Source organism: Diabrotica virgifera, chromosome 7 (assembly GCF_917563875.1).
Source record: "Diabrotica virgifera virgifera chromosome 7, PGI_DIABVI_V3a".
In the NCBI taxonomy this organism is placed as follows: domain Eukaryota; kingdom Metazoa; phylum Arthropoda; class Insecta; order Coleoptera; family Chrysomelidae; genus Diabrotica; species Diabrotica virgifera.
In genome coordinates, this window is record NC_065449.1 from 110282922 (window position 1) to 110306329 (window position 23408).

General features: G+C 35.4%; 1 protein-coding gene across 1 annotated transcript in view; it reads right to left on the reverse strand.

Annotated features, from left to right (window-relative positions):
• LOC114331006 (dnaJ protein homolog 1-like) overlaps positions 1-23408 on the reverse strand; it is a 79711-nt gene that overhangs the window by 43701 nt on the left and 12602 nt on the right. The window lies entirely within an intron of this gene.

Below are 23408 nucleotides of genomic sequence, written 5' to 3' on the forward strand. Positions count from 1 at the left end.
CTTAAGGGTGCGTTCACTACGGAGACCAGAGGATGGTATCCTAGCCTAGAGCATGGTATAGTACTCTTCATATTCGTGAATTCTCGCATTTAAAATAATGTATTTAGTTTACCTGGCGATCGAAACTATTTATCGATCGCTATGTAAAATAAATGCAATAATTCACGAATATAAAGAGTACGATACCATGCTCTAGGCTAGGATACCATCCTTTGGTCTCCGTAGTGAACGCACCCTAAGAGTTTTCGCTTTTATTTCTTATCCGAACAAATACCTATAATATCGAAGGATTTTTTATTGCTTTTTTTAAAGCTCGTGATTCAACCAGTAAAGGTTTAATGGAACTTATTTTGACAAATTGGGAAAAGTTAGATCTTGAGTTAGAATGGCTTAAGAAAATGGTTATAGAATGGTTAGAAAGGAATAAGAAAGGGTGTGCAAAATAGAATTCCTACTTGAAAAATATCCGAGGCGCTTTAGGTGCCTTGCGCATGCCACTCTTTAAAATTAGTTATAATTGACGCAGTGTCTTCTTCTATAGAAACAACAACCTTTTTGTATTATACAAGAATTGTAAGTACACTTTTTTCTGGTTCTACAAAGCGTTGGAAAGTTCTGAAAAAACATATTTCAAACTAACTCTAAAACCGTTGAGTGTTACTAGATGGTCAAGTCGAATAGATGCATTGAAATCTTTAAGATTTAAATTTTGTAAAATATAGGTATGATGCTTTATTCGAAACAATAGAAGATATCCACAAATATCCAAAAACTAAAGGATTAGCAAAGAATTAAAGGATTATCACAGCACAAGGATTAGCAAAAAGAATTTTTTAAAAATTATAAATTTATATGCGGTGTTGTTCTTTGGCATTTGGCTATTTCATATAAATTCAGTCTCGGAGATGTTGTAACATGTAACTATAAATTTGTCAGATTGTGTAAAAATGTTGTCAGACACTATAGAAAAAATTAAAGGTTACAGACAATCTGGCTAAGACCAAATGAAAATTATTGTTAATGAAATTGAAGAAAATCTTGATATAAGTTCCTAATTTACAGCTGAAAATGAAATTCGAGCCAGGAGAAAAAATCGCAAATTTGATTACGAAAAATCTGTGGATGAGTTCTTAGCGGAGGAAGATAAATTTAAAATAAATAATGTTTCATCTATATTTTAGACATTGCCATTAATTCTTTGAATGGCCGATTTTCGCTTCTAGAAACTCATAATAAAAATTTTAAATTTTTATATGATATTTTTAATGGAGCAAAATACATGATAAAACACTAGAAAAATATTGTATGGATCTTCATTCGATACTTTCAATAGAAAAAGAATAAGAATCATATATAGAGTCAAATGATATTCTAGAAAAATTGCGTGATATATATATATATCTAATGATACCGTATTCCATGAAACCTTTTTTTAAGGTTTGGAGGTTTTGAACTGTTTGTGCCAAAATAACCTAATTTATTTATACTCAAATATAGTTATACCACTAAGAATTGTATTAACACTCCCTGTCTCGGTAGTTAGTGGGTATAGAAGTTTTTCAAAATTAAAAATTATTAAAAACTATTTACTAAAGTCCATAAGACAAACAAAACTAAAAAATATAGCACCCATTTCAATAGAGTCCTCACTAGCAGCTACTTTAACCACTGTGATTGACGAGTTTGCCAAAATTAAAATAAATAAAGAATGGCAAAATTGTAATTTTTGTAAATGTTATTTATTGTTAATACATCTTTCATTTAATTTAAAGTAAGTTTTATCTTTAAAATAATAGTTGTCCTTCATTTTGTGTAGGTTCATTTAAAAAAAAATAAAAATTAAGTTTCAATCATACTTAAGGGGCGGCATTTCGAAGACTTGCATCATATTGAAAAGATGTACCGCACGGCTCTGATAATTATTATTCTATTTAATGGAAATAAATTAAAATTTCAAATAGAAATACTTTACACTTGACGTTTTGATTAAATTCCTATTAAATGTATTCGTTATTATAAAAATGCCACTAGAAATCGTTATCATAAAAATTCAGAGCCAGGTTAAAAATATTCTATTCCACTCTGTCATATTATGTATAAGTTTTTAGTTTGGGAAAACTGTCATTATAGATAGCAGTGCGTGAAGGATTTAAAGTGTGCGTGACGTAACAATGTAGTTTAAATGGGATTAACTTTTTCGCACTGTTTTTGGCACACTTTCATATAATCAAATATCCTTAACTTTCGCGTTGTCATGGTGATGACATGTGAACAATAAATTACAACAAAAGTTTTGACAGTTATGTGGTTTGAAAGAAGTTAAAATTTTTAAATGTCGAAGTTCTAGAAATTGTAGAATAGAAATAAATTCCAGTGACGAAGAGTTACAGTTTTTTATTTGTTTATCGTAGATAAAATATTGTATTAAACTGTGCGTGAAGTACTTTTTGCGAATTTACGAGATGTATAGCACTCGCCCCGCTGTCGCTCGTGCTCTAAACATCGTGAGCGTTCGGAAAAAGCATACTTCACGAACTGTTTCATAAATAACTATTATTTCCTACACATAGTATGTTATGTTGTGTTTTGTTTGTATGCGGTTTCCATGTTTGCAACCGTTAGAGACTTGCAACTCGTAGCATTGTGTTGTGGATTATGTCAGGAAAAAAATCTACTATAGAAAAATGGATGGAGATGCACAATTCCGTTATAAATTGCATAAAATGCATCCAAAACTAGATAAACATGTTAAAATAAGCATATTATTAAGGGCTAGGTTTTGTTACTCAGACGTTTTTGGGGTCGTTGAACACGACTAAGCCATCAGAACCGAGTGCCCAGGGCCAGTGGTAAGTCACGTCGTCTGGAGGTTCAAGGGTTATGGGTACTAGATTGATGCAAAGAGATTACTTGAAGATTTTTGGAGTCACTGAACACGAATACATCATCAGAACGGACCCCCGGAGTACCTGGTGCCCAGTGTCACTGCTAAGGCGTGTCATCTTCTGGAGTTTCCTGGGTTTTTGGCATTAAATTGATGCAATCAAATCTCTCATAGTGTTATTAGGGTTGCTGAAAACAAATATGCCATCAGAACGACAACCAGAGCACCTGGTGTCTAGGGTCACGTCATCTTCTGGAGTTTAGAGTGATTTCGGCACTTAATTGATGCAAGAAGATTACACGGGGGCTTTTTGAGGTTGCTGAACACGAATACGTCATTAGAACCGACCCCGAATTACCTAATTTCCAACGTCAATGCTAAGGCATGATATCTTCTGCAGTTTGGACGGTTTTTGGACACAAGGTGTACCGGAGGTCGGTTTTGATGGTGAATTCGTATTTAGCAGCCATAAAAATCCCCGAGTGATCTGTTTGCATCAATTTAGTGTCAAAATCCCTCGAAACTCCAGATGATGTGCCTCACTAGTGAACCTGGGCACCAGATGATCCGGTGGTCGGTCCTTATTCATCTTCAGCGACTCTAAAACCCCCGAGTAGACTAACAAAATATGGCCCTTAATACGCTTATTTTGACATGTTTATGGACTTTTCAATGCATTTTATGCACTTTTGGATGCATTTTATGCACTTTGCCTCCCATCTTTCTATAGTAGACTTTCTCCCTGGCATCATCCTGAACATAATTCAAAAAGTTGTAAGTTTCTAGGTACTTATTGTATTTGAATATCGATTTATTTTGTGCCTGGTGTATATGTTAGAGTTCAAGTTGATTCTCAGTTAGAGTTGACTCCAACTAGTTGGAGTCAACTCCAACTGAAACGAGCAGTAAAAGTTGATTTTAAAAATTTAAATCAACTTTTACTAGTTGGAGTTGATTTTTACTGGATCGATTCAGTAAATGTTGATTATACGAGAATCCAAATATGTAGATAAAAATGAATGACGAACTTGGACAGTCCATAGTAAAATAGCTTTCGAATGAAGTAGAGGGCTAAAGAAGAATGTTGCAGTTTTTGCTGTGGAACTCTGAGAACATCATTTGGAAAAAAATTAATAAAAATATATATATATATATATATATATATATATATATATATATATATATATATATATATATATAAATTATTAAAAAAAATACAAAAATAATTATTTATTAGTAGAATTGTTTATTATATTAGTATTAGTTTTAGGATAAGATACGAAAAAATGACTAATAAAATAAAAAATAGTAAAATTGGCGAATGGATTTAGTGTCCGCAGTCATATAAACCCAAACAAACAACAACAACAAGTGCATTATTGATGAGTGTGCCTTTCTTTGTTATGACCGTTTCAACTACTTATTAGTATAGTCTGTAACGTCGCCCCCGTTAGGTAAATTATTCTGATTCGATTTTTTGCACAAACTTACTCAAAGAAATATGTACATCCGTATAACAATCCTTATAACAAATACACAGGGTGTCACGCGGTACCGCGGTCGAAAAATTGTTTAACCAATTTTTGTTAACCAAATTCACAATAGTATATTAAGTATGGAGAACGGTAAGGGTTTTATACCGATCGAAGATAATTGTTTGGAGGAGGAGCGGAGCCACGACTCCAATTATTGTCTGAGATCGGTTACCCTTAACGTTCGACATGCTTATAACGTTTTTTGCACGATTGATGCCATTATAAATTATAAAATTAAACATTTTCGTCATATTGACTAGTTTCATTCATTTTATCAAGACAGATACATTGGTTGTTAGGTAGTAACTAGGGTGCATAACAACAATGGAGAATTAAGTTTTTATTTAGTTGTCAATAATTTTAAGTACACTTTTGATTATTATAAATTAAAATATGAGCGAAAGTGAATTTGAAGAAATTGAACGGGCTTGGGAAGAAGGGTGTTCCGCAATTATTCCTGAAAAATCCAAAATCCGTTATCAAAATACCTACCAAATTTTTAAAAAATGGTGCGAAGGCAAGAATTTAAGAATCGAAGAAAAGACTCTATTGGCATATTTCGTTCAGAGACATATGCAGTTGAAAGCTCCTGGAAGCCTCTGGGCAGAATATTCAATGATTAAATCCACCGCTTTTCTTTATGATGGCATTGATATTTCCAAGTTTTCAACTTTGATCGCGTATTTGAAGAGAAAAAATGTTGGCTATAGGCCTAAGAAAGTGAGCATTTTTACACGGGAGCAATTTGAAAAATTTCTGATGGAAGCACCGGATGAAGAATTTCTAGTTCACAAGGTAATATAAGCTAGTTTAGGTAAAAGAAATACTCTAATGAAGATGTTTTCATAATTTGTAGGTCTCAATGATATTGGGAATATCTGGTGCCTGTAGAAGAGAAGAATTATATAATATTACTATGAATGGCATCCAACAAACCGATGGTTTAATTATTGTAAAAGTACCCAATACAAAAACGAACATCCAGCGTACTTTTACAGTCGTTAATAAACCAGACGATAAAATTCCATATTTAGAAAATCTGCAAAATAATTTAAGAAATTGTACCATAAGTTTCAATATCAATAAATAATTCGTTAGTTTTCTTTATTCTTTCAAAAAATAAATTAAAATTAAGAGATTTTTCAACTCGACGGTAAGTGAATTACTTACCGTCGAGTTGGAGTACTTACCGTCGAGTTGGATTACTTACCGTCGAGTTGCTAGTAAATGTCACCTACTGACGTAAAATCTGTCACGGTAAACAGTCAAAAATGATCAATCGTGCAAAAAATAATTTTTATCTACTCTATCTCATATTATGTAAAGTGTAAAGGTTTTATTGTGTGAAAATTGTAAATATAGATAGCAGTACATGAAGGATTTAAAGTGTGTCTGAAGTAACAATGTATTTTAAATGGGTTTTACTTTTTCGCACTGTTTTTTAGGACACTGTCATATAATTAAACATACTTAACTTTCGCCTTCGGGAGGAAATCAGACACGCCCTTGCAACGGCAACTGAAATGCTCACAAAACAGCGACCACGGAAGCAAAGATGGATGACAGAGGAAATATTGGATTTAATAGATGAAAGAAGAAAATGAATATTACCATCCTTGGATTATAAGCTTTCATTTGACACATCATTTGTCATATCGGAAAAGAAATGAAAGGCAGAATTTACAAATCAGTAATCAGACCAATAATGACATACGCGGCAGAAATACAAGACACAGAGAGGACAAAAGATTGCAAAAGAAGAAGAAGAAGATTTGTCATTCTACCTGTTATAATGACGGGGGAGTTATATTCGCGGACGGACGGATAGACAACCTAGGTTAAATTTGTCACCTTTAGTACCATCCTTGGATATTAATCTTTCCTTTGACACCTCATTTGTCATTCTACCTGTTATAATTAACGAGGAGTTATACGCGCCATCAGACAGATAGTACTAGGCAGTACCGTGGTCGAAAAATTGTTTAATAGTTATTTATGTACCAAGTCAGTAAAGTGGCTCTTTATCGAACGAGTCTGATATTACGAGCAGAGGAAGCGAAGCGAGCAACAGACGCGTTCGATAAACAGTATTGAGGTGGTGCGTACAAAATTGTATCGTCAATCATAAAAAACATTAACACTTACTTACAACTTTGAGGAAATTTTTTTAATTTTAGACGAAATAAAAAATTCGTATGACAGTAATGACAGTAATGACAGATGACTTTTGCACGATGGCCGGTTTTGATTTTTAATCGATAGTTATCAATATTGTATACCTACCTAATTACTAAATCTGTAAAGTTTTGATTTATTTTGTATGAATATAATTGCGAAACACTACAGAATTTTACTTTTTGACATAAATTTTATTAATAATAAGATAAATTTTGTACAATATTTTTAATAATTAAAGTAAATAAATTTTAATTTCACTCAAATAAATAATCGATTGCTGCCATTGACCACTTACATTCAATCTCGGTTAATTTGATTAATAATCGCGGCAGGTAAAGTAACATTCTTCTTTCAATACAACAAAGTGATAATTTACTGCCGAAAATGAGGGCAAATGAGTACAATAATGAATGATTTTAGTGAAGTTTGGCGATAAACAATGATTTTAAACAAATTCGCAAAAATAATTTTTTCACTTCGTACAAATTTTTTTTAGATCCTTTGGGCCTTTTTTTCTCTAAAATTGACTGTTGTCGAGTTATTAGCGACTTAAAATTTGAAAATCGCCAAAATAACCATTTTCAATGTTTAATAACTCGGTTAAAGATAATTATTGTGAAAGTCGAGCGAGCGGCCGTGGAGTAACGGCATAATCGCTGGCCTCATACGCCAGTGCACGGGGGTTCGAGCCCTGCCAAAGACAAACCATTTTCATTTCCAATAATGACACGAGCCGTCTCACCGTACCTCGGAGAGCACGTTAAGCCGTAGGTCCCCCTGGGCTAGTGTACATCGACACTAGTTACTTGAAACAGGGTTAAAGGTGTAATTGGCGCCGGAACTGTCCGAAAGGCCAAAATGCCATACGATATTATATATTATGAAAGTCAGAAACTAAAAAAAATCAAAGATTAAAGCTACCTCTATAAGATCCTGAAGAAATTTTTGTCATTATTTCATTAATAAGATATTATTTTTAATTATCAACAATGAGCGCTAACTGTGTATTGAGGCGGCCGTCAATGTGAGTGCGAGTGAGATTCACCATTGGACGGCTGGAATGGTGCATCTCTTTAGCACTCACCATTGACGGCCGCCTAATACGCACTTAGCGCTCATTGTTAATAATTAAAGATAAAGCTTAGTAATAAAACAGTGACAAAAATTTCTGCTGGATCTTGTAGAGGGGGCTATAAACTTGGTCACTTTCTGACTTTTATAATAATGGATTTTAACCGAGTTATTGAGCCTTGAAAATGGCTATTGTTACGCGATTGACTCTACTATTTTATTTATTTATATCTTTAGGCACTAAGTTTAATTTAAATAAAGGAAGACTTACTTATATTATTTTATTTACATCACTTATTTATTTTAATAATTACAAATAACACCAACTAACACATCCCTTTCAGAACTCAGATCCCTTTCTTCCAATTCAAGTCTCAGGTCTGCAATTTTTAGCTTACACAAGGTAGACATGATCACACACTTTATTTATTACGATTTATATTAATTTATTTTTAAAGGTTCCACACTGTATTTAAACCGAAAATTTACGTTGATATTTATTTCAAGTATCCCACTTCTGACACCATTTTGTTAAGCGATTGACTCTACTATTTTATTTATTTATATCTTTAGGCACTAAGTTTAATTTAAATAAAGGAAGACTTACTTATATTATTTTATTTACATCACTTATTTATTTTAATAATTACAAATAACACCAACTAACACATCTAATTTATTTACAACTCAAATTTATGATTTAATTAACTAAACATAATAACTTCGATAACTAATATATACATTTCATTAAATCTGATTCGAATACAATTATATCACGCGTCGCGGCTCGTTCATTGACTGACTGGCCTGTGCTCGAATTCCTGTTCTTAAATACTCTGACAGCGGTCGCCTCGAATCGCCGTGGAAGGTCTGGCCTTTACTCGTAACCCCGGGAAGCATCGAGAATAATTAGGCCGGGTTGTGAGGCGTCACATTGCCCCCTCCTTAAAAGATGGTTCCTCCTGGAACCTTGTCGGGACTGGAACTGGATGCTGGTATCTGCAACTGGACCCTCTTTTACAACTCCCAGTTGTATAAAAGTAACAGGGGACGGTCTTCTCTCCGCACCAGTAACTATGCGGATTGCAACAGACTAACACCTGGACCTCGGTGTCTTGAAAAATTTCTTCTACCATATTTCGGATAACTCTCCAGTCTAATTGGCTGCATTCTAACTTTGGCATGGCTAACTTTTGCACGTCGGACTCCAACACGTGCTCTCTCAATTGAATTAATGCATTCCACACATCTTGGTAGGTAGGTTGGTCACGGACAGTGTCTTTTGTTACCAGATAGAATAGACAACGTGATGCATCTTGGAGTTTCAATGCTTTGCCAGGAGCTGGCAGTTGGCATTGAAGTTCTGCAACTCGACCAAACTTCCTTCGGAAGGCGGATGCCAACCCTCGTGCGTCTTTGATACTGGCCGGGATGGTATGGGCCAGCGAATAGTCATCGGGAAGTGCGAGAAGATCTCGCGTTTCTTCAGTGATAACACCATGTCTTGCTTTACCGGTGCCTCCGTAGGCACCCATGAACTCTTCAAAGGTAAGGTCAGGTATTCCTCGAATTTGGTTGACTTCCACTTCTTCATCTACGTCGTGGTCTCCCTCGTACGGCGCCAACCGGTTATGGTGGACTATGATCGGCTTTCCCCTAGGAATCTTGCTTATTCGGTAGATAACGTCATTGATTTTCTTGACAATGAGGTACGGACCCTCCCAGAACTGCTGCAACTTGGGAGAACAACCTGTTCGCTTCTTTGGATTATAAAGCCAGACTTTGTCGTTCTCCTTAAAACATCCCTTCTCGGCTTGGGTATCGTATCGTTTCTTCATGCGGTCGCTAGCGATCTGAAGGTTAGACCGGACCAACTCATGTATACCGTCCATTCTTCTTCGTAATGCATTCAAGTAATCTTCACCAGCAACATCTTCTCCAGGTCGACATCCAAACTCTAGATCACAGGGTAGACGCATCTCACGTCCAAATAGGACTTTTGCTGGTCTTTGGCCAGTTGATTCATTAACAGCGTATCTATAGGCCATTGCGAAGAACGGAAGGTACTGTTCCCAGTCTCGTTGATGATTGGACACCATCTTTGTCAAATACTTGCCGACTGTCCTATTCATACGCTCCACCATTCCATCCGATTGCGGGTGATAGGCCGTGGTCCTTGTCTTCTTAATGCCTAGTTTATCACAGATTCCTTGAAATAGATCGCTCTCAAAGTTCCTTCCTTGGTCACTATGGATCTCCAGAGGTACTCCAAATCGGCTGATGCAGTCTTTGATTAACACATCTGCAATAGTGGCGGTCTTCTGGTCTGGAATTGCGTAGATCTCCACCCACTTCGTGAAGTAATCCATTACCACCAGCATGTATTTGCATCCATTGTCACTTTCTGGAAATGGCCCTGCAATATCCAAAGCTATTCTCTCAAACGGACTTCCAACATTGTACTGTCTCATAGGAGCCTTTGTTTTCCGGTAGGGTCCGTTACTTGTAGCACAGGTAGTACATTTCTTACACCAGTCCTTCACATCGTCAGAACTATTCATCCAATAAAATCGTTCCCGAATTCTCTGAAGGGTTTTCTTTACACCAAAATGCCCTCCTGATGGACTGTCGTGTAACTGACGAAGTACTTCGGCTACTCTGCTCTTTGGAATCACCAACTGTGTTCTCCTCGCTGAACCATCATCATTTTCCATCACTCGTTTAAGCAAGCTGTCTTCCAAGATAAATGAGTCCCACTGGGCCCAATACGTCTTAACTACTGAGCTTAGGCTTGAGATTTCTTGCCAAGATAGTCGACGATTTTCTTCTTTCCATTTTCGAATCTTCTGTAAAACTGGATCTTTTTCTTGTTATTCCTTGATCTTGGTAGGCGTCCACTCGTCGTTGACCACTGTTGTTCTTAGTACTGCTGCTTCCTTTGACTCTGTTTTGTTGCAATGGGAACATTCTGCTGGACACGGTCTTCTAAATAGAGAATCGGCGTTCCTGTGGCTAACTCCGGCCCGATGCTCTATCTTGAAATCATATTCTTGAAGTCGTTCAATCCATCTGGCTATCTGACCCTCTGGATTCTTAAACTGCATTAACCATTTAAGGGCGGCATGGTCGGTTCGGATTAGAAACTTCCTTCCGTAGAGGTATTGATAGAAGTGTTCCACTGATTTTACTACTGCTAGAAGTTCTCTTCTCGTAACGCAATAATTTCGTTCAGGTTTTGAAAGCACTTTACTAAAATATCCAAGGACTCGTTCCTGTCCTCCTTGGATCTGCGACAGCACTCCTCCAATTCCCACATTGCCTGCATCTGTATCTAAGATGAACTCTCCTTCTGGCAGTGGATACCCTAATATTGGCGCTGTAATTAAATGCCTCTTCAAAGTTTCAAAGGCCGTTTGGCAGTCTCCATCCCAGCAATAATCCCTTGCTTCCTCTGTAAGTCGCGTTAATGGCTTAGCAATATCTGCAAACTTCTTAATGAATCTCCGGTAGTATGTACATAGTCCCAGAAAACTTCTCACTTGATGTTTATCAGTTGGTTCAGGCCATTCCTTAATGGAATCGATTTTTCCCTTATCCACGGCCACTCCTTCTTTGCTGACTATATGTCCTAAATAATTGACTTTACTTTGAAATAGCTGGCATTTCTTGGGATTTAACATTAACTGGGCAGCTTTAAGTCGATTAAAAACGTCTTCTAAATTCTTCAGGTGGTCTTCAAACGTCTCCCCCAAAACGATTATGTCGTCTAAATACACCAGGCACGTTTTCCAAGATAACCCTCTCAACACATTTTCCATAAGCCTCTCAAATGTCGCAGGAGCATTACAGAGTCCAAACGGCATAACGTTGAATTCCCATAATCCAGATCCTGTCGTGAAGGCCGTCTTCTCCTTGTCCACTGGATCCATTTCTACCTGCCAATATCCAGACTTCAAGTCCAACGTAGAAAACATTTTACTTCCAGCCAATGTGTCCAACGTGTCGTCGATCCGAGGCAGAGGATAACTATCTTTCTTGGTAACATTGTTCAACAAACGGTAGTCCACACAGAACCTCGTAGTTCCATCTTTCTTCTTGACCAGGACCACCGGAGAGACCCATGGGCTCGTAGAAGGTTCTATTCTTTCTTCATTTCTTGAACAATCCTTTCAGCTTCCTCTCTCTTTGCCTGTGGTAATCGTCGAGCTGTTTGACGAATTGGCCTAGCGGTACCAGTGTCAATTTTATGTTTGACAACTGTCGTTCTTCCTGTCTTTCCTCCTTTCGGTACAAATATGTCACGATATTGCCTAAGAAATTCCCTTAATTTTCTTTTTTCCATTTGATTTAGAGACTGGACTGCAACTGCAACCATTTGGTCGAACTTGTCGTTGGAATTATCTGATGTTGTCGTCTGACGGATTATGGACGTCACGGGTACACAAGTTCCTACTTTTGTCTCCTTCTTGATGGTCACTGGGTAGTCATTGACATTAATCAATCTCACGGGAATTTCTTTAGCAGAAGTAACCAATTCCTTTTCAATTATGATTCCTCGGCCAACCTCCTCGTCGTGGTTCCATGGCTCCATCATAATAGGTGTTCCTTCTTCTACAATTCCCTGTAGCCGCGCTACGATGATCGTTTCACTCCTCGCAGGCACAACTGTATCTTCTTTAATGGCTGCTAGCACAGTGCTGTCATCAAGTGGATGAAGAAATACCTCCTCGTTGCAAACTTTGATTACCCTATTCTTAAAATCCAATTGAAATCCATGCAAATTCATTACGTCCATTCCTAATATAACATATTCTTCGATGTCTGCAACTATGACAGTATGGACGAACTTTTCTGCTCCAATCCCTAATTGTATCTGGATTTCTCCATGGATGTTGGCGTTTTCACCTGTGGCAGTCCGCAGTCGCAACCTCGTTGGTAAGAGTTTCTTACGGCGGTTTAAAACTGACGGTCGTATAATGGTCCTGGTCGCTCCGGTATCCACCAACAATGTATAATCTTTACCATTTATTTCTCCATCTACATATACACTATCTTCACGACATTTCAAAGAAGCTATTAGTATGAGAGGGTCTTTGGAAAAGTTGCGGGTCGAAGCTGCCCCCCTAAGGCCGACCCGTTCTAGTTTTCCTGCTGGTGAGTCTCTTGACTGTTATGGTCCCTAGGGTACTTACATGAACTCCGTACGTGTCCCATTTCACCACAATTCCAGCACCTTATGGTCTTCGTTTTCTTGTATGAAATGCCCTTTATCATATTGACAATCGGGTCCAGTTTATCTTCATCCTCTTCATCTTTCACAGTCCTAACTTTACTGTACCCGCCAGAGGCCTGGGTAGCTGATTCGTATTCGAGGGCGGCAGACAAGACATCAACCAGCGTCTTGTGACGAGCTAATCGCAGTGTTCTTTGCATTTCATGATCACGAAGGCCATCAATGAATGTTTGAACAGCCAACTTTTCCATCATGTCTTCGGGAGCTGTTGGATATGCATATCGTACCAACCTGGCAATATCGACCTCGTATTCTTGAAGAGCTTTATCTTTCTTTTGTCTTCGATTTTTAAACTGCGACTGATAGACATGCTCTAAATGTTCGTGCCCGTATCGCATATTCAGTCTCTTTTTAAGCTGCTCAAAGTCATCTGTGTCCTCTACGGCTATCGTCTGGAGGACATCCAAAGCGTCGCCTCGAAGAGCAATAGTGAGGTTTACAGCTTTTTCTTTCCCGGACCATCCGTTCGCTCTGGCCGCCGATTCGAACTGTTTCATGTAGTTGTTCCATGATGACTTTCCGTCGAAATTTGGCACCTTAACACGAGCAAGACTCACACTCCCTTCAACTATCGACTGAGGCTCCAATTTGTATTTGGTTTCATCATTTTTAATGTCTGTTAAGATGGGTTCCATACCTTTGTCTACTTTTTCCGTTTCCTGCATTTTCTTTTCTATTTCCTTGATCTTTTCTTCAAAAGTAGATTTTATGGACGATATCTTGTCGTCAAAATCCGAAGTGATCCTAGAGATCTCGTTAGTCATTTTGCTGTCAAGGGATGAAATATCACCCGAAACTTTCTTCTCTAACGATGCAATGTCTGTCGAAACTTTCAAAACATCCGAGGAAACTTGGGAAATTTCACTAGAAACCTTTTTCTCTAACGATGTAATGTCTGTCGAAACTTTAGAAACATCGGAGGAAACTTGGGAGATTTCACTAGAAACTTTGTTCTCTAACGATGTAATATCTGTCGAAACTTTGTTCTCTAGCGATGTAATGTCTGTCGAAACCTTCGAAATCGACGAGATCACAGCAGCATGCTTGTCTTCAAACAAATAGGTTTCTGGATCTTTACCATCTTCCTGAAGAGCGTTCTTTAGACGTTCGACCAGATCAGCCTTTTTCCCAGTAGAACTCAGATCCCTTTCTTCCAATTCAAGTCTCAGGTCTGCAATTTTTAGCTTACACAAGGTAGACATGATCACACACTTTATTTATTACGATTTATATTAATTTATTTTTAAAGGTTCCACACTGTATTTAAACCGAAAATTTACGTTGATATTTATTTCAAGTATCCCACTTCTGACACCATTTTGTTACGCGATTGACTCTACTATTTTATTTATTTATATCTTTAGGCACTAAGTTTAATTTAAATAAAGGAAGACTTACTTATATTATTTTATTTACATCACTTATTTATTTTAATAATTACAAATAACACCAACTAACACATCTAATTTATTTACAACTCAAATTTATGATTTAATTAACTAAACATAATAACTTCGATAACTAATATATACATTTCATTAAATCTGATTCGAATACAATTATATCACGCGTCGCGGCTCGTTCATTGACTGACTGGCCTGTGCTCGAATTCCTGTTCTTAAATACTCTGACAGCGGTCGCCTCGAATCGCCGTGGAAGGTCTGGCCTTTACTCGTAACCCCGGGAAGCATCGAGAATAATTAGGCCGGGTTGTGAGGCGTCACACTATTTTAGCATTTTTCAAATTTTAAATCGCGTATAACTCGACAACAATCAATTTTAGAGAAAAATCACAAAATACCTTTTTTCTACGAGCGTGCAAAAATGTCTAATTTCGCGAACGCGTTTTAGTTTAGAAAGTTTTACTTTTCCGCACGCGTGTTACTTTTCCGCACGCGTTTTACTTTTCCGCACGCGTATTACTTTTCCGCACGCGTGTTAATTTAGATATGTTAATATGGCCTTAAAGTAATTATAATACATACAATAAACTAATATTCAGATATTATTTACTAATTTATTTCAAATATATCTTATTGTGTTCATGTTTTAATGAAATTAACGCGAGAATTCGATGAAATAAAATAATTTTGACATAATATTCGAAAGTCAAATCAGTAGACAATAACAGTGGTTTTGAATCGTCGTCATGGAAACCAAGATCGTCGTCATGCTAACCAATTATGCTGAAAGTTTGTTTTTGACAACCTTGTCAAAGAATTAATTTGTGTATGTATTTTCATATTAATTAAATTAATTGATTAAGATTTGGTCATTTTTTAAAGACTCGTAGAAAAAATATTGTTCCTAACGCTTGCAGAAAGTCTCTTTTCCGCACTCGACTGCTTGCCGAACTCCGCGTCGTTCGGCAAACTGCAGTCGCTTGCGGAAAAGTATGACTTTCTGCACTTGCTAGGAAAATTATTTTGTGAAGTGAAAAAATTATTTTTGTGAATTTGTCTAAAAAAAATTGTTTAACAATTTATCGATCAAGGTACTGCCTGGCACCCAGTAGATTTGTTATAAGGACCTCTTTTTGAGTAAGTTTGTGCAAAAAATTCGAATCGAAGTAATTTACCTAACGGGGTCGACGATACAACCTAGACTAATTTGAACATATTCAGTAACATTTTTTAATTTCTAGAATCGGCTGTTTGTGTGAATCAGAATCAACTTTTACTAAATGGCATTGGAAAGAGTATACTTTTCCTAGTTGGAGTCTACTTTTACTAGTAAATGTTGAATATAAATCTTCGTTTTATATTTATAATCAACTTTTACTGAAACCAGCAGTTAGAGTTGAGTTGGAGTCAACTCCAACTGGATAATCAACTTTAACTGTAACATATACAGGGTGTTTCATTATTAATTGTCCATATAGTAACTGGAGAAACCTTAGCACGAAATACGAAGATTTAACCTAAAACACTTTAATAAAATGTGGTTGGTTACTGAGTTACAGGGTGTTTTATCTAAAAATTTAAAAATTATTTTTGCTCAGCATTTTAAAACTATTTAACGTATACTTTTCATACTTGGCAGAAAGTGCGACTACTATACATCCTAGTAAATTATGATAAACGAACGTTTCTAGCTACTACCAGAGGCGTACGACAGGGGATAGTGAATGGTTGACCCTTCTCAAATTCTACGCCACTGGAAGAATTACTATTTTAGTGCCATTTTTAGATTCTACAATACTTTCTACGTAAATAATATACTCTTCATTGGTAATGATTAAGTCATTAGTTTTTGAGATATTTAAAGTTAAATATGAAACGGCACAGTTATTTTGATTAATTTATGATATGATTCATATGATTAAAATTTAAAAATTATTTGTACCCAGTACTTTAAAACTATTTGGCGTATTCTTATCATACTTGAAAGAAAGTGTAGGTACGGTACACCCTACGAAATTAAGATAAATAAACGTTTCTAGCTACCACCAGAGGCGTACGATAGGGAATAGTAATTAGTTTACCCTTCCCAAATTCTACGCCACTGACTAAATTGCTATTTTAGTGTAATTTTTTGATTTTCCAATACTTTTTACGTAAATAATGTACTGTTCATTCGTAACGATAAAATGATTAGTTCTCAAGATATTTGAAATTGAAAATGAAGCGACACAATACATTATTCAAAATAACCGTGTCGTTTCATTTTTAACTTCAAATATCTCGAAAACTAATTACTTTATCGTTACGAATGAACAGTATATTATTTTCATAGAAGATATTGGAGAATTCAAAAATTGAACTAAAATAGCAATTTCACCAGAGGCGTAGAATTTGGAAAGGGTCAACCATTCACTTTCCCCCGTCATACGCCTCTGGTAACAGCCAGAAACGTTTGTTTAACATAATTTAGTAGTTTGTATAGTACCTATAGTTTCTGCCAAGTATGAAAAGGATATGCCCAATAGTTTTAAAATGCTGAGCAAAAATAGTTTTTAAATTTTTAGATAAAACACCCTGTATCTCAGTAAGGAACCACATTTTATTTAAGTGTTTTAAGTTAAATCTTCGTATTTTGTGCTAAGGTTTCTCCAGTTAGTATATGGACAATTATTAATGAAACACCCTGTATAATAAGTAACAGGTTAAATATTTTGTAGATAATTTGGTTATCGAAATATATCGATTACCGCGTAGGTGACCTGGCAATATCATATCTGACTCCTCCTGAACTTTTCGGGAGAGACAAAAGACTTAAGGTATAAAATTTTAATAGCATTCAATTGTTTGCTTGTGTTTTATGATCTGTGTGAAAGCGACATTTTTTCTTATTATGAAAAAGGTTCATTCTTAATTTAATAATTTAGTATTGGTAAGCTAGATATGACGTATTGCCATAATGTACCTAATGTTACTCATAGAAGATTTTCATTTATAGACGAGGGCATTTAGCACAAAATAAATCGGTTTTTAAATACAGCACCTAGATACTTGCAGTTTTTTGCATTATGTTTAGGATGATGTTAGGAAAAAAGTTTACCATTCAAAATTGCATGTCAAAATCAGTATTCTGAGGACCAAATTCTGTTATTCGGGGTTTTTGGGAACACTGAACACGAATACGCCATTAGAACCGACCCCCTGATCACCTGGTGCCCTGGATCATTGCAAGGGACGTCATCTTCTAGAGTTTCGAAGGTTTTCGGCATTCAATTGATGCAAATGGACTACAGGAAGGTTTTTGAGTTCGCTAAACAGGAATATGCCATCAGAACCGACCGCCGGTACACCTGGTGCCAAGTTTCACTGCAAGAGGCGTCATCTTCTGGAGTTTAAAGGGCCTTTGGTACTACATTGATGCAAACGGATTACTCCGGTTTTTGGGGTTGCTGAACACGAATACCCATCAAAACAGACATCTGAGTACCTAGTGCCTGAGGCACGTCATCTTCTTGAGTTTCGACAGTTTTCAGCAGGTACTTAACAGGTAACTTAATGCAAACGGATTCGGACACCTGGTGCCTAAGGCAGGTCATTTTCTGGAGTATCGAAAGTTTACGGCATTAAATTGATGTCGATTGGCTGTACTGGCTGACACCGGTGTCAGACACCAAGTGTCTTAGTCTGAAAGGGTACTTATTGTCCTTATAAGGGATCCTCTTTCTGCTAAAGTGCAGCTAACTGGCGTTTCTCTCTGTGACCGATGATTTGTTGTATCTTACTCTTTAAAGTACTATTGTATGGCTGCATCCATCCATGCTTTTTGTGTTTTTAATGGCATGGACTTTATGTCAATCGGCCAGTCACAACATGACAACTATATCAAGAGGAATAAATATTTAAAGACCATAAGTCCAAAAAATATCAAAACGAAGACAGATTAGTTCAATATCTGTTGAGACGTAATTTAAGTACTGAAATAAAAAGATGGTACTAAGATAAGGTAAGCTAATTATAGCCTCCTTTCAACATCATAGGTGTGTTCAAAAACGATCTACAAAAGTTAATAACAATAACACTAATATAAGAATAATATTATAAGAATAATAATAAACAAGACGGGGACGTCCTCAAAGTTCCGTAGCAAGCTTTTTCATTGTTTTTTCATCCACGTTGTAAATACGATTTGGTGGATAGTTATTTTTAGTAAAAATGTTTTAAAGAAAGTTGAAAATAGCATCCACTTTTTCCTTACCAAACCCAAATGACCTGACAAAATATGTGTCAGTTGATCTTCTTATCGAAAATTTCTCTTTAAGACGATTTTAAAATAACTTCAACCAATTTTTTCGGCCGAACACACCTGTTTGAATAAAGGAATTTTGCAAATTGTTTTTGTTTGCTAGCATATACGCCATACGGCGAACATCAGTTCTTGTGAAACCCTGAAATTTCCTCTCCGTCATCAATATTAAATTTATTCTACCAGCTGGTCTTCGAGTTGAGAGCCTAATATTGTATATCGTCCTTCTAGAGTCTGTTCATCTGTTCGGCAAAAACGGAATAAAGTTCCTAGGCACTTGAAAATGCTGTGCCGCTTTCAAATATTCCATATTATTTTCTCGGGCGAATCTTACAGCTTCTGCTTTCTTTATGGCTTTTGTTGTATCTTCTTCTTCTTTAGGCGCCGTGTCTGTATTCAGACTTTGGCCGTCATCATGTTTCAAATTTCGTGAAACCTTTCTCTATCGGCTGCTGCGCGAAATAATTCTTCTACTGTGGAGCCACACCATTATCGAATATTACCCAGCTATGAAAGTTTATTTCGACCAATCCATCTCTTTCCTCCACTTTTTCTTGTATTATGAGGCGAAGCAGATGGTATTTATGTCCTCGAATTATAATATGGCCGAAGTATCCTGTTTTTCTTCTCTTTATGATGTTTATGAGCAGACGTTCTGACTTCATCATTTGAAGAACAACTTCATTGGAAGTGCGCGAAACCCACAATATCTTTAGGATTCGTCGATAGCACTACATTTCGAATGCTTCTAATTTGTTTAGCATTGTGGTTTTTAACGTTCAGGTCTCACATCCATACAATAGGATAACATTTCAGGACCTTCTTGCGAATATTCATCGACAGGTTTCTGTTACATAAAACTGGTTTTCAGGTCATAAAGCGTGATATTTCGATCGTGGTTATTATCTCTTCATTATAGTCACAATTTATATTTAACCAGATGACGAGATATTTGAAATGATTTACCCGTTCTATCTCCTCTCCATTAAGAGAAAGCCGACCTTGATCTATATTAATCTTTCCAACTACCATCCACTTTGTCTTGTCTTCGAAAAGTTGATTTTAAGGCCTCTCCGATAACTTGCTTTACTGACTAGATTTAGTAGTGTCTGAACAACTTGTAAATTTTCTGCAAGAATGGCTGTATCGTCAGCCTATCTAATATTGTTGATTACATTTCCGCCTAGTCTTACTCCCTCTTGTCTGTCATCCAAAGCCTCCCTAAAGATTTCTTCAGAGTACAGATTAAAAAGGGTGGGTGATAAAACACAACCCGGTCATACTTTACGTTTTATGGGTAGTTTTTCAGTACGACTGTCTCCAATTTGTATAGAAGCTACTTGATTGTAATATAAGTATTTCAGCAGTTTTATATCGTAGTGGTCAAGTCCTGCTGCCCGCAGGCAATCTAAAAGTGTATCATGTTGAACTCGGTCGAATGCCTTCTAGAAGTCGATTAAGCTAACATAAACGTTCTTTCGGAATTCACAACTTTTTTGTAAGAGAACGCCCTTACAAAATAGTGCCTCTCTAGTTCCTGGACCATTTCTAAATCCAAATGGCTTATTATCCACTCTACTTGCGCATATAAAGAATATTCGGTTTTATACAGAGAGAGTCTGTTATTTGGAATAAATTCAATATCTCAAATACTAATTGTTTTTTTGAAAAATGCTCAGAACCGTCGATTAGTATTTCAAATTGTCCTTTTTGACATACAATAATAATGTATACAGGGTATCCCAATTTAGAGATGTCATCGGTATGACGTCATCGTTGATTTTCTTAAATGGCAACACTGTCATTTTGATAGCTATTTTGATAGGGTGTGTAAAGTTATACATATCTGCAAAATATCAATTTTTTATTCTCTACCATTTAAAAGATAATAAAAAATAACAAAGTTATGTCTGTAATTTGGAATAAATTCAATAATTCAAAAACTAATTGTTTTTTTGAAAAATGCTCAGACCCTTTGATTAGTATTTCAAATTGTCATTTTTGAAATACAATAATAATGTATACAGGATGTCCCAATTTAGAGCTATGACGTCATCATTGCTTTTCTTAAATAGCAACACTGTCATTTTGATAGCTATTTTGATAGGGTGTGTAAAGTTATACATAACTGCAAAATTTCAAATTTTTATTCTGTGCCATTTACAAGATAATAAAAAATAAATTATGAAAAACAAGTAATCAAATAATAATTGAATTTAATTGTTTCAATTAAGCAAATTCTCATAATGTTGCCCATTGACTATTTGACAATAATTGAGGACAACATTATGAGCATTTTCTTAATTGAAATAATTAAATTCAATTATTATTTGATTACATACTTGTTTTTCATAACTTTGTTATTTTTTATTATCTTGTAAATGGTAGGGACTAAAAATTTAAAATTTTGCAATTATGTATAACTTTACACACCCTATCAAAATAGCTATCAAAATGACAGTGTTGCTATTTAAGAAAATCAACGATGACCTCATATCTCTAAACTGGGACACCCTGTATACATTATTATTGTATGTCAAAAATGACAATTTGAAATAGTAATCGACGGGTCTGAGTATTTTTCAAAAAAAAAAAACAATTAGTATATTAATTATTGAATTTATTCCAAATTACAGACATAACTTTGACATTTTTTATTATCTTGTAAATGGTAGAGAAAAAAATTTGGTATTTTTCAGTTATGTATAACTTTACACACCCCATCAAAATAGCTATCATTTAATAAAATCAACGATGACATCATATTTCTAAATTGGGACACCCTGTTTACATTATTATTGTATGTCAAAAATGACAATTTAAAATACTAATCGACGGGTCTGACCATTTTTCAAAAAAACAATTAGCATTTGAGATATTGAGTTTATTCCAAATTACAGACTTTTAATACGTAAAAGTATTTTAAATGAGTGACTCATCAAACTGATGAGTCTAAAATCGCTGCATTTGGTGGGCCTGCTTTTGTTGTAAAACAAATGATTATTACTTGTGTTCGCAAATCCTTCAAAAATTTTCAGATTGCGTTCGGTAGACTGTACACTAATAGATATGCACTACTAGGGATGGGAAAAACTTACCGGTTTTAACGTAAAACCGGTTTTTTTACTTCGCCATAACCGGTTTTACCGGTTGTTTTTTTTTTTGTCCCGGTTATAACCGGATTTTTCTTTTTAAAGTAAAAACCGGTTATTAAGTTTTTACGATGATTAGGATTAGGTTAGGTATTATTTTGGATCCCAATCATAATTATTATTCTCAAATAATTATTCCAAACAAAACCATAATTCAAATTTTATTTTATAAATATAGAAGCAAACTGAAAGTGCAAACTCACATCAGCCAGAAACAATTAAGTTTGTTGAAAAGCTATTTGTAATCATAATATTTACATAAGAAGTGATCTGGTTGAAGTAGACGCAAACATCATCTATTTTTCACACTTGACTCTTGACATTGAAAGTGGGTGAATGACTTTTTCTGATTACCAAAAATAATGTTCTGACTATGAATATCGAATTACCGATTACGAATACGAATCTCCAAGGATTTCCCTACGTTTTGAAACCGATACACCCATACAGGAAGTATTAAATGAGTTAAAATGTACCTATTAAAGAAATATACAAACGTGTTAAAAGAAATACGTGATAATTTTTTTTGGTGGTAGTAAAAATTAAAGATAAATTATTGCATTATCCAATTTGTTTTTAAGTAAAATATTTATGTTGATATTATTTTTTTTTAAATCAATTTAATAAAAATCAATAAATATATAATAGTAATAAAATAATAAATAAATATAATAATTAATAGAATAAAATGGTTTTATTAAAAATTGTGTTTTATTTATATTGATATTGATGTTCTTTCGATAGTACTAATTTTGATCATATTGATATCGAGTATCGAGTTGAGTGGAGTATCGCAAACTAAAGTGCATTGTAAATGTAACATTGTAACCTATTGGATTAAAAAGAACGAAAACCGGGTACTTTCTTAATATAAGAATTGCTAGTAAAATCTTTATTAATTTTACTATAAAAAACAAACAATTGGACTTCGAAAGTCCTAGATTTTCACCAAATTTAACCGGAAGTGTAAGTTTGCGTTTAGGGTTACACGATTTCATTAATTTTTTAGTTATTTTTCCCAAATTTCCGGTCATAATTTTCTAACCGTAAATGACATCAAAAATTTTGAGTCATTTTGCTAAGCTTTCGGTCATATAACGTTTTAACCGGAAATTACATCAAAATTAGAACTAAATATTAGAGCTCGAGTTTTCAATACGCGTCGGTTAATATATCCCATGTTATTTTTCCGCGACTATAATATGGCACTTTGGCTTACAACTTTTTAACCGGAATGGATATAAAAACGGGGAATATAATATATTTGTTCTCGTCTTGTGCTAAGGAGCGTCGAATAATGTATTGCTTTTACTATTTCTGCGACTTCAAAGCTACTTCTAGCTGCAACCCTGGAATCGGAAGTCCCAGATAAAATTTCTCACCTTTAATACTACCTTTCATAGGCGTAACCAGGGGGGGGTTTTGGGGGTTGTAACCCCCCCCCATTGGGATGTACTTTGAGCTCTATACGCTTAACACCATAGCCCTCAGAGACCTTCCAGTAGTTGTAACCCCCCCCTTTCAGGTAGTTGTAACCCCCCCCTTAGGATCATCCTGGTTACGCCTATGCTACCTTTGAGTTATAAACCCTC